Below are 10,470 nucleotides of genomic sequence, written 5' to 3' on the forward strand. Positions count from 1 at the left end.
CTGAAATTTATATCTATAACTCTATCATTACTGCTGATTTCAGCAGAAAACAACTTTCTATATTTTTTGTGTTGGGTAGAGAGTCATGTCACTCCTTCCACCATAGGTAATAATAATAATGAAGCAAACACCACTGGCTTCTTTTATGTATTGCTATATTTAAAAAAAAAAATTGAACTATTGCAAGCATATTGATGGAGCTTTCTGTTAGTTCAGTAATCAGACCATATCACATTTTGTGCTTCTGCATTTAATATGAACTCAGTCTGGGCATTTTGGGTGTAAACTTGGAGAGGGCTGGGCTGGAATGATTATGTTCTTGCTATTTTTGATTTCTTTTAAAAATGTTCTTCAACTTTGCATGGTAATCAACTAGCAGTTCGGTACTTGGGAATGCTGTTTGAATAATATACCAAGATTTATCCCTTGGAGAAATAAAAAGACATTAGTACTCTGTAGGCAACTCTGTCTGGGGAAAATAGAGCTCTCCCCACCATAGGTGCTTAGTCTTCTGTGTTGCATCCTATTATTGTGCAAAATGCATAGTTCCTGCTCATGAGGATCTTATTGTGTGCCAAGTTCACCTGAATTTTTTTAAGTAGCATTTTCAGGTTACTGCTATCCCAGCAGTTAGACTACAAGAAACTGCAATTATGACTGACTTTGAAATTATGTTGTATTCATTGTCTATCAGAGAAAAAGGCAGAAGCTCAAAATTCATAGACTTTCATTAGAAATCAAGATAAACATGAAGGAGTTGAAAGCATTATGGGAATCAGATATAAACATTTCTGTATCTGTATTTTTAGTATATTATTAAATTTATATAGAAATTCATGAAATAGATTTTGGTCAAAATTAAGGCCAACTCAGTGAAAGATGGGATTTAATGTCAATGGAGAAAAGGGATTGTAATTTCAAGTTATGGTTTATTGAGGGATGGGCATAAAGACTGGGGAAAAAAACAAGCTTATTCAACTGACGTTGAATGAACACTTAGTTGACATTTTCAGAAATAAGCTTAATTTTCAGCAGGAAGGCTAAAACATGAAAAAACAGTTCAAAGCAAGCCATAAGAAGGCTTAGAGTAAGCTTAAAATATATCTAAGAGTTGTCTCCTGGGATATCTGACCAGCTGGTTTGATCTTACAGTATTAGCATGCGCCTGGTTCCTCCAATTAAGCAATTATGACTCAGGAGGTGTGCTTTCTCTAGAATGAGATTCCCTCTGAATCTAGATGCACAGGTACAGTATAGGTGGTACCTTGCTCAATAGTAGTAACTGTGAGAGGGATCTTGGACACCTAGTGGACAACCATTTAAATATGAGTCAGCAGTGTGCAGCAGCTGCCAAAAAAGCCAGCACAGTTCTAGGCTGCATAAATAGAGGGATAGAATCAAGATCACGTGAAGTGTTAATACCCCTTTATAATGCCTTGGTAAGGCCACACTTGGAATACTGCATTCAGTTCTGGTCACCATGATGTAGAAAAGACGTGGAGACTCTAGAAAGAGTGCAGAGAAGAGCAACAAAGATGATTAGGGGACTGGAGACTAAAACATATGAAGAACGGTTACAGGAACTGGGTATGTCTAGTTTAAGAGAAAGAAGGACTAGGGGAGACATGATAGTAGTGTTAGCAATAGCAATAGCAGTTAGACTTATATACCGCTTCATAGGGCTTTCAGCCCTCTCTAAGAGGTTTACAGAGTCAGCATATCGCCCCCACAGTCTGGGTCCTCATTTCACCCACCTCGGAAGGATGGAAGGCTGAGTCAACCTTGAGCCGGTGAGATTAGAACCGCTGAACTGCAGATAACAGTCAGCTGAAGTGGCCTGCAGTACTGCACCCTAACCACTGCTCCACCTCGGCTCTTCGGCACCTCGGTGTTCCAATATCTCAGGGGTTGCCATAAAGAAGAGGGAGTCAAACTATTCTCCAAGGCACCAGAGGGTAGAACAAGAAGCAATGGGTGGAAACTAATCAAAGAGAGAAGCAACTTACGAGAAATTTCCTGACAGTTAGAACAATTAATCAGTGGAACAACTTGCCTCCAGAAGTTGTGAATGCCCCAACACTGCAAGTCTTTAAGAAGATGTTGGATAGCCATTTGTCTGAAACGGTATAGGGTTTCCTGCCTAGGAAGGGGGTTGGACTAGAAGACCTCCAAGGTCCCTTCCAACTCTGCTACTGTATTATTGTATAGATATCTCCTCACTAATTTCTTGTTTCAATATTTTCACCATCTTGTGTCAATTTTTTCGCTGACTGTATATTTATTTATTTTTATGTTGTGAACTGCCCAAAACAAATTATCATTATTATCTCTGACTATACAATAGGATGCATGTCACTGCCTACTATTGTACAGAATGGTCGAAATGCTGCTATCACTTTAATGCTTCGAGCAATAGAATTTAGAACCATGTTTCTGCTTGAAAGAAGAAAAAAAACTTGAGAAAAATCTCCGCCTGATTAAAAGGAAAATGTGGAAGGCAAGATTGAACATATGCCTCTCTTGAAAACGATAATACCTACAGGGCTGAGAGGCAGCATTGATCACAATCAAAATTAAGCACAATGCTTGGGGAAAGAGAATGAAGGGGACCATGGCTTCAAAGAGGTATTGAATAGAAAACAGGAGCAGAGCAGGAAGAGTGAAGGAGAAAGTACAAACTTTGTGGAGCATGACTATTATTCTCATTATCTTGTATCGGAATCAACTCCTCCCAGTTAAGCCCCTTTGATCCCACTGGAAGTCTTAGGGAATGTTAGGATTTCTTTGATCTTGTGCTTAGAATTTTCCTCTCTTTATAATGAAGACACCGTATGCTTCAATAAGCTTGTGCACCTTAATTTATTTAACTGTAGTGGTCACAAATTTCTATCTATAGTCACATCTTACCCTGGTTCTTCTTAAAAAGATCCTTCTTTGAAGAATGCTTCTTCATGGAACTAGCTTTGGTTTTATGTTTAGGGAGAAGGGAAAGAAAAGAGAGAATATAATGATTTGGGGAGAATCTAAGTGGCATTATATGATGCAGCAGGCATTTTGGTATCCAAAGTCTCCTTGTTGCTAAGATCCAATAAATCCCTGACTTGTTTAACTATAATTTGTTGAATAAACCAAACTTTTCTAACTATAGTTTACAAGTCAACATGATTAGTTTGGCAAGGTGCACTATGCCAAAATCAAGCAAACTAAATTGCAACTGTGTGACAATGGGATTGTGCTCTGTGGGTAAATATGTACTTTTTCCCCAAATGTGACTCAAACATTCGAAAAGTTATTTCCTTGTTGCAAACATCTGAGAGAAAGCATCCAAATCATGGTTCAAGGCTATAGCTGAGTAATTAATAATTCCATCCTGCTTGAGAAAACGGTCTGCCTGCCAGATCCTGATTAAACCGGTCATATAATCTAGCATGCTCAATTCTCCAACCAGAAGGTATAGAATTTAATCTGCATTATCAGAAAGAAATATGGATTGTATCAATTAATTGGCATATATTTCATTCTCAAGGCTAAGACAAGAAAAAAAACACCAGCTACTGGTAAAAATATTCTGGGCCTCTGGCACTGTTCATTCAGAGAAGGACCTCAACTCCTAAACAAGGCAACTTCACATTGTTTAAATAAGATCTTGTTTTCATGTGGTAAATATTCCACACAGAAGTGAATAGAAAGCCTGTGTTGTTTCCCTTTGGAGTGGGGGATCCTTGAAAATGACATTCACTCCAACTGAAAGCTAGATTCACTCAGATTTAGACACTGGCTTGCATCAAAGGCAATCTGAAAAAGAATTCCAAAGAATGTTCCGGTTTGCTGTCAGCACATTTTTCTCCATAATGCTTAGATTTCTGAATAAAAAGGCTTGGGTCACAACCCTTTTTTCAGCTCAGATTCTTCCTGTTGTCCGTGTTTTTGAAAATGGTATAGGAAGAAATTGATAGGGTCAGGCTAGGAAAACATTATCCCCTTGGCCAGTTGTTTGGAACTTCATGACATACCAGCATGTAATGCCAAGTGATCTCTTCAGCATATTTCCTATAGCACAAGGCATGCTGTAGGAAAACAACCCTTTTCGACAGCAGCACTGAAGACCTGTCACTTCCCTGTTTCCAGGGTTGAGGCCACTTGGGTGAGGATTTGTAACTTAGATTGCCAAAATACATTGGGGTGGAGAATAGCGAACTGGGGAATTCCATAGTTTGCTATAGAAAGAACAATTGGAGAAGTATTCAAACTAGAGTCATGCTGTCAAATTGTGTACATTCAATCATGATCTTAGAATGGTCACAGTCTCTTACACATAGGAAAGTTGGAATGGAATTATTGAATTATTTTGCCCATTATACCTTCTAATGAATATCACAATTGGATTGATTAGATATTGATTCTGAAATGTGCGATCCTAACCAAGATTTTACAAGTCATGAAGGTGGTATTATTATTATATACTTTATTCATTAAACATGAAACTCAGTCAACTGAACAAAACGCATCAAAAAAACCACTGACTGAGGCTAATGGTTGATATGGATTGCTGCCAGTGACCTAGGTATCAACCAAATACCTTCTTAAGATGTACAGTGTTCTGATTAGTGCAGTTCCACTAGTGTTATTGCAGAAAGCTGCAATTTCTTGATGTGTTTTATAAAATTCTTGGCATGGTACCAAGTGCCCTGATGACAATGGGTATCAATTATTAATTATTATTAATTATTATTATACAATTGTATCACAGCGGCCAGTTGTTTCGCTGGATTTGGCATTGGTTACTAGTCGGGCCCCACCCAGGGGCCTAGGACGTCGTAACGTATTATTATTATTATTGTACAATTGTATCACAGCGGCCAGTTGTTTCGCCGGATTTGGCATTGGTTACTAGTCGGGCCCCACCCAGGGGCCTAGGACGTCGTAACGTATTTTCGTAATATGCGTGCAGATCCAAGCAGTGCAGCTTTTTGCATTTGACTGATGGTGATTTTGTCAATTTTTAACTGTTTTAAATGTAATTCCAGTGCTTTTGGAATAGCACCCAGTGTGCCAATTACCACTGGAATTACCACTGCTGGTTTGTGCCATAGTCGTTCAATTTCGATTTTTAAGTCCTGGTATCTTGCGATTTTTTCATGTTCCTTCTCGGCGATCCTGCTATCACCTGGTATTGCAATGTCTATGATTGTGACCTTATTTTTCTCAACCAGTGTGATGTCTGGTGTATTATGCGCCAGTATTTTGTCGGTTTGTATACGGAAATCCCACAAGATCTTGACCATCTGATTTTCTGTGACTTTTTCAGGCTGATGTTCCCACCAGTTTGTTGCTGTTTTAATATTATAATTTTTGCACAAATTCCAATGGATCATTTGTGCTACTGAATTGTGCCGCAATTTATAATCAGTCTGCGCGATTTTTTTACAGCAGCTGAGTATGTGATCAACAGTTTCGTCAGCTTCTTTGCAAAGTCTGCATTTGGCATCATCAGAGGATTTTTCGATTTTGGCCTTAATGGCATTTGTGCGGATAGCTTGTTCTTGCGCAGCCAGGATTAGTGACTCTGTTTCTTTCTTTAATGTACCTGTTTTTAACCATAACCAAGTTTGTTCACTGTCCACTTTATCTTTTATTTTTTCCAGAAATTGACCATGCAGTGCTTTGTTCTGCCAACTCTCCATTCTTGATTTTATCACATCTTTTCTGTATTCTTGTTTTGTCTGTTGGGCCTTCAGTAGATTTTTGTTCTTTACTTCGATTAATAGATGTTCTTGACTTTCTTTTAAATAATCAGCCAGTGCATGTTTTTCTTCTTCAACTGTTTGCTTCACTTGTAATAATCCTCTGCCACCTGATTTTCGTGGCAGATATAGTCTATCAGTATCACCACGTGGATGTAAACTGTAGTGCATTGTCATTAGTTTCCTGGTTTTTCGGTCCAAAAGGTCCAAATCAGCTTGTGTCCAGTTAACTATGCCAGCTGTGTATCTTATAACTGGTATTGCCCAGGTATTTATGGCTTTGATTGTATTTCCACCATTCAATTTAGATTTCAAAATTTTCCTAACTCTGTTGGTGTACTCTCGTCTGACATTAGTTTTTACTTCTCCATGCTTGATGTTATCCAACTGCAGAATGCCTAAGTATTTGTAGGCTTCATTTTCTTTGCATTTAATTAGTTGGCCATTGGGCATTTCAACTCCCTCAGATGCAGTGATTTTGCCCCTTTTTATGGATACAGTGGCGCATTTTTCCATGCCAAACTGCATTGAAATATCGGTACTGAATACTCGGACTGTATTTGTCAATGATTGGATTTCTATTTCTGACTTTCCATAGAGTTTCAAATCATCCATATATAGTAAATGCGAAATTTTTTCAGCTTTTTTGGCTGTTTGGTAGCCTAATTTCATTTTTTTTAAGATTACTGATAGTGGGATCATTGCGATGATGAAGAGAAGAGGTGAAAGTGAATCACCCTGGAAAATTCCTCGCTTGATATTAACCATTCCGTAGCTCTCATTCCCTACTGCCAACTCAGTTCTCCATTGTTTCATTGCCTTTTCAGTAAAGGATGTAATATTTTTGCTAATGCCAGTTGTTTCTAAGCATTTTATGATCCAACTATGTGGCAGTGAGTCAAATGCCTTTTTGTAATCAATCCAGACCATATTCAAGTTCGTTTTTCTGTTCTTACAATTTTCTAATATCATTTTATCAATTAGAAGCTGATCTTTTGTGCCCCTGCTCCTTCTTTTGTTGCCTTCTTGCTCTACTGGCAAGATGTTGTTTGTTTCCAAATAATCCATCATGTTATCTGCAATAATGCCTGTGAGTAATTTGAAGGTTGTTGGCAAGCATGTTATTGGTCTATAGTTTTCAGGTGTTGTTCCTTTAGTTGGATCTTTCTGAATCAAGTATGTTTTTCCAGTTGTCAACCATTCATCAATTTGGCCCTTTTGTAAAATTTCATTCAGTTGCCTGGCCAATATTGCATGTAAACTGGTCAAATATTTGAGCCAGAAACCATGTAATTGGTCCTTTCCAGGTGATGTCCAATTCTTTACCTTTTTAACTCGATTTTTGATCATCTCAGTTGTTATTTCTAATACTTGCATTTGTTTGTTGCCAATGCTTTTCTCAAAGTCATGTATCCACTTTGCTTCCTTGTTGTAGTCCTTTGCATTTTCCCACAATTCTTTCCAGAATTCAACTGTGGCCTGCTTTTCTGGTTTTTCACTTTTGGTGTCACCATTCACATTAAGACTTTGATAAAAACGCCGTTGGTCTGATCGAAATTGCTGATTTTGTTTATATTGGATGATTCGTGCCTCATATCTTTCAATTTTTCTAGCTGTTGCTGTTATCTGCTGTTTTACAATCTCTACAGCTTCATTGATGTTTCTTGTATCCAATCTATATCTTCTGATTAGCCGATCTATGATTTTGTTGTTTTTAAGTCGTTGCTCATGCATGTTCTTTAAGTTACTAGCATCTGCCCTTAATTTTTTGATTTTTTGTTCTAGACGGATTTATTATTATTATTATTATTATTATTATTATTATTATTATTATTATTATTATTATTATGTTAATCTTTGGTGAAATTCACAGCCTTTGGGGCTGGTTGGTAGCTCAACAGTTCGGGTCCTAATCAAGGACCTAGGAACTGTTAAGGTAATGTCGGAGGATATAAGCTGTTCCAAGTAGGGTGGTTTTTTGTAGAATCAACATTATTATTATTATTATTATTATTATTATTATTATTATTATTATTAATAATAATAATAATAATAATATGGTTGCTCACACAGTCAGCCAGATATTTAGATTTGATATGTCATTTTTATCCACCTATCGAGTTCTTCCCATGGACCTGAGATAAGCAGATTCTGTCGTTAAAAGGAATGTCATAGCATGCAAGCTGCATGGTACCAAGTGCCCTGATGACAATCGGTATCACTTATTATTATTATGTGATTAATCTTTGGTGAGATTCACAGCCTTTGGGGCTGGTGGTAGCTCAAAAGCTGAAGTCCTAACCAAGAACCTAGGAACTGTTAAAGTAACGTTTTTCCAAGTAGGGTGGTTTTTTGTATTATTTTTAATAACAACAACAACAACAACAACAACAACAACAACAACTCTTCAGGAATAATTAACTGCCCACATGGAGTTGGACAATTTTGACAGAAAAACAAGGAAACTTATGACAATGAATCATGCTTTGCACCCTAAAAGTGATGTTGACCGATTATATTTACCAAGAGCAGAGAGTGGTCGAGGACTCCTACAAGTAAAACAGACTGTGGAAGAAAAAAAACACAGCTTGAATGATTACATCCAGAACAGTGAAGAACCAATGATTAAGGAAGTAAATAAAGGAGGCCTTTTAAAGACAACTAAGTCAAAAACTGAATATAAAAAAGAAGTAATTGAGAAACGAGCTGAAAATTGGAAAAACCAAGCTATGCATAGCCAATACTTGAAAAGTATTGAAGGCAAAGCTGACCAAAAGCTAACTTGAAACTGGTTAAGATCAGGAGCACTGAAAAAAGAAACAGAAGTCTTTATTTTGGCAGCTCAAGAACAAGCCTTAGCCACAAACTGCATGAAGGCAAAAATTCAACGTTACCACCAACAGCAAATGTCGCCTCTGTAATGAGAAAGATGAGACAGTCAACCACTTGATCAGTGAGTGCAGCAAAATTTCACAAACTGACTACCTCCAACGCCATAACCATGTTGCTAAGATCATTCACTGGAAATTGTGCCAAAAGTTTGGATTTGAGTACAGCAAAAACCACTGGGAACATCAGGCTCAGAAGGTTTTAGAGAATGAGAAAGTCAAGATCTTGTTGGACTTCAGAATTCAGACTGACAGGCACTTGGCCCACAACACACCTGACATAACAATAGTTGAAAAGAAAAAAGTATGGTTCATTGACATTGCAATACTGGAGATGCACGAATTGAAAATAAACTGCAAGAAAAAAATCACAAAGTACCGGGACTTGCAAATTGAAGTTGAGCGACTGTGGAAAAAGAAATTGTGTGTTGTCTCGATTGTAATTGGAGCCCTTGGAGCAATACCCAAAGGGCTACCTTGCTATTTGGAAATTTTAAATTTATCAGACTTGAACATTCTGATTTTACAAAAAAACACCCTACTTGGAACAGCTTATATCCTTCGACATTACCTTAACACAGTGTTTTTCAACCTTTTTTGTGCAAAGGCACACTTTTTTCATGAAAAAAATCACGAGACACACCACCATTAGAAAATGTTAAAAAAATTTAACTCTGTGCCTATATTGACTATATATAAGTGTTTTTCCCATGGCACACCTTACACTATGTCACGGCACACTAGTGTGCCACGGCACAGTCGTTGAAAAACACTGCCTTAACAGTTCCTAGGTCCTTGGTTAGGACTTGAGCTGTTGAGCTATCAACCAACCCCCAAGGCTGTAAATCTTACCAAATCATCATCATCATCATCATCATCATCATCATCATCATCCTGCTCACATAGCCAGATATTTAGACTTGATTTGTCATTTTTATCCACCTGAGTTTTTCCCATGGATCTAGATAAGCAGATGCTGTCGTTAAAGGTAATGTCATAGGATGCAAGCTGCTCCAAGTAAAACTGCCTTTTGTAACTGATTGATGGTGATTTTGTCAATGCTAGTGTTATTCAAGTGGTGTTCCAGATGTTTTGGAATTGCACTCAAGGCACTTTTATTACTATTTGTACTATCCTTATTTTCTTTTGCCATATTTGTTGTATTTGCAGATCTTTATATTTTGTGACCCCCCCCCAAAGTTCTTTCTCTTCTATTTTGCTATGCTCAGCTATTGCAATGTCCACTAATTAGACTTTTTTTTGGTCTTCCTTATTAACAGTTACGTCTGGACTGTTGTGTGGCAGATGCTTGTCTGTTTTTCAGCTTTTTTGTTTTCTGTTACTTTAGCTGTTTTGTGGTCCCACCAGTCTTTGCCTGAAGGCAAGTGGCATTTCTTGAAGATATTCTATTGAATTATTGTTGCTACTATGTCATGATATTGTTTGCAATCAGCTTGTGCAATCTTCTTGCAACAACTAACAAACTGGTCCATTGTTTCTTCAACTTCTTTGTAGAGGCAACTTTTGCTGTTGCTGTTTTCTCAACTCTGTCTTTATATGCATTTGTTCTTAAGGCCCTATCTTATGCAGACAGAATTAGCCCTTCTGTCTCTTTCTTCTCTTAGCCATTGCCAGATAAAGAAATTACAAGGGCCAAAACTCACATATCCATAGATATATATTGAGAAATAAAAACAGGCTATATAACCTGTAGATGAATCTTCCAAGTTCTAGCTCATAGTATATATGTTATACATATTTTGACCTTATTTTCATTCAGAGACGCAACTGAAAAATGTGTTGTTGAAATTTTTCTTGTTATCATTCAATTTTGGCAG

At 37.4% G+C, this 10,470-nt stretch overlaps 1 long non-coding RNA gene across 1 annotated transcript in view; it reads left to right on the forward strand.

Moving 5' to 3' along the window:
* LOC148049156 (uncharacterized) overlaps positions 1-10,470 on the forward strand; it is a 53,263-nt gene that overhangs the window by 19,664 nt on the left and 23,129 nt on the right. The gene's annotated exons all lie outside the window — the stretch shown is intronic.

This window comes from Thamnophis sirtalis, unplaced genomic scaffold (genome assembly GCF_051295495.1).
Source record: "Thamnophis sirtalis isolate CommonGarterSnake01/CBP01778 unplaced genomic scaffold, rThaSir2_p1.2 scaffold_2, whole genome shotgun sequence".
Lineage (NCBI taxonomy): Eukaryota > Metazoa > Chordata > Lepidosauria > Squamata > Natricidae > Thamnophis > Thamnophis sirtalis.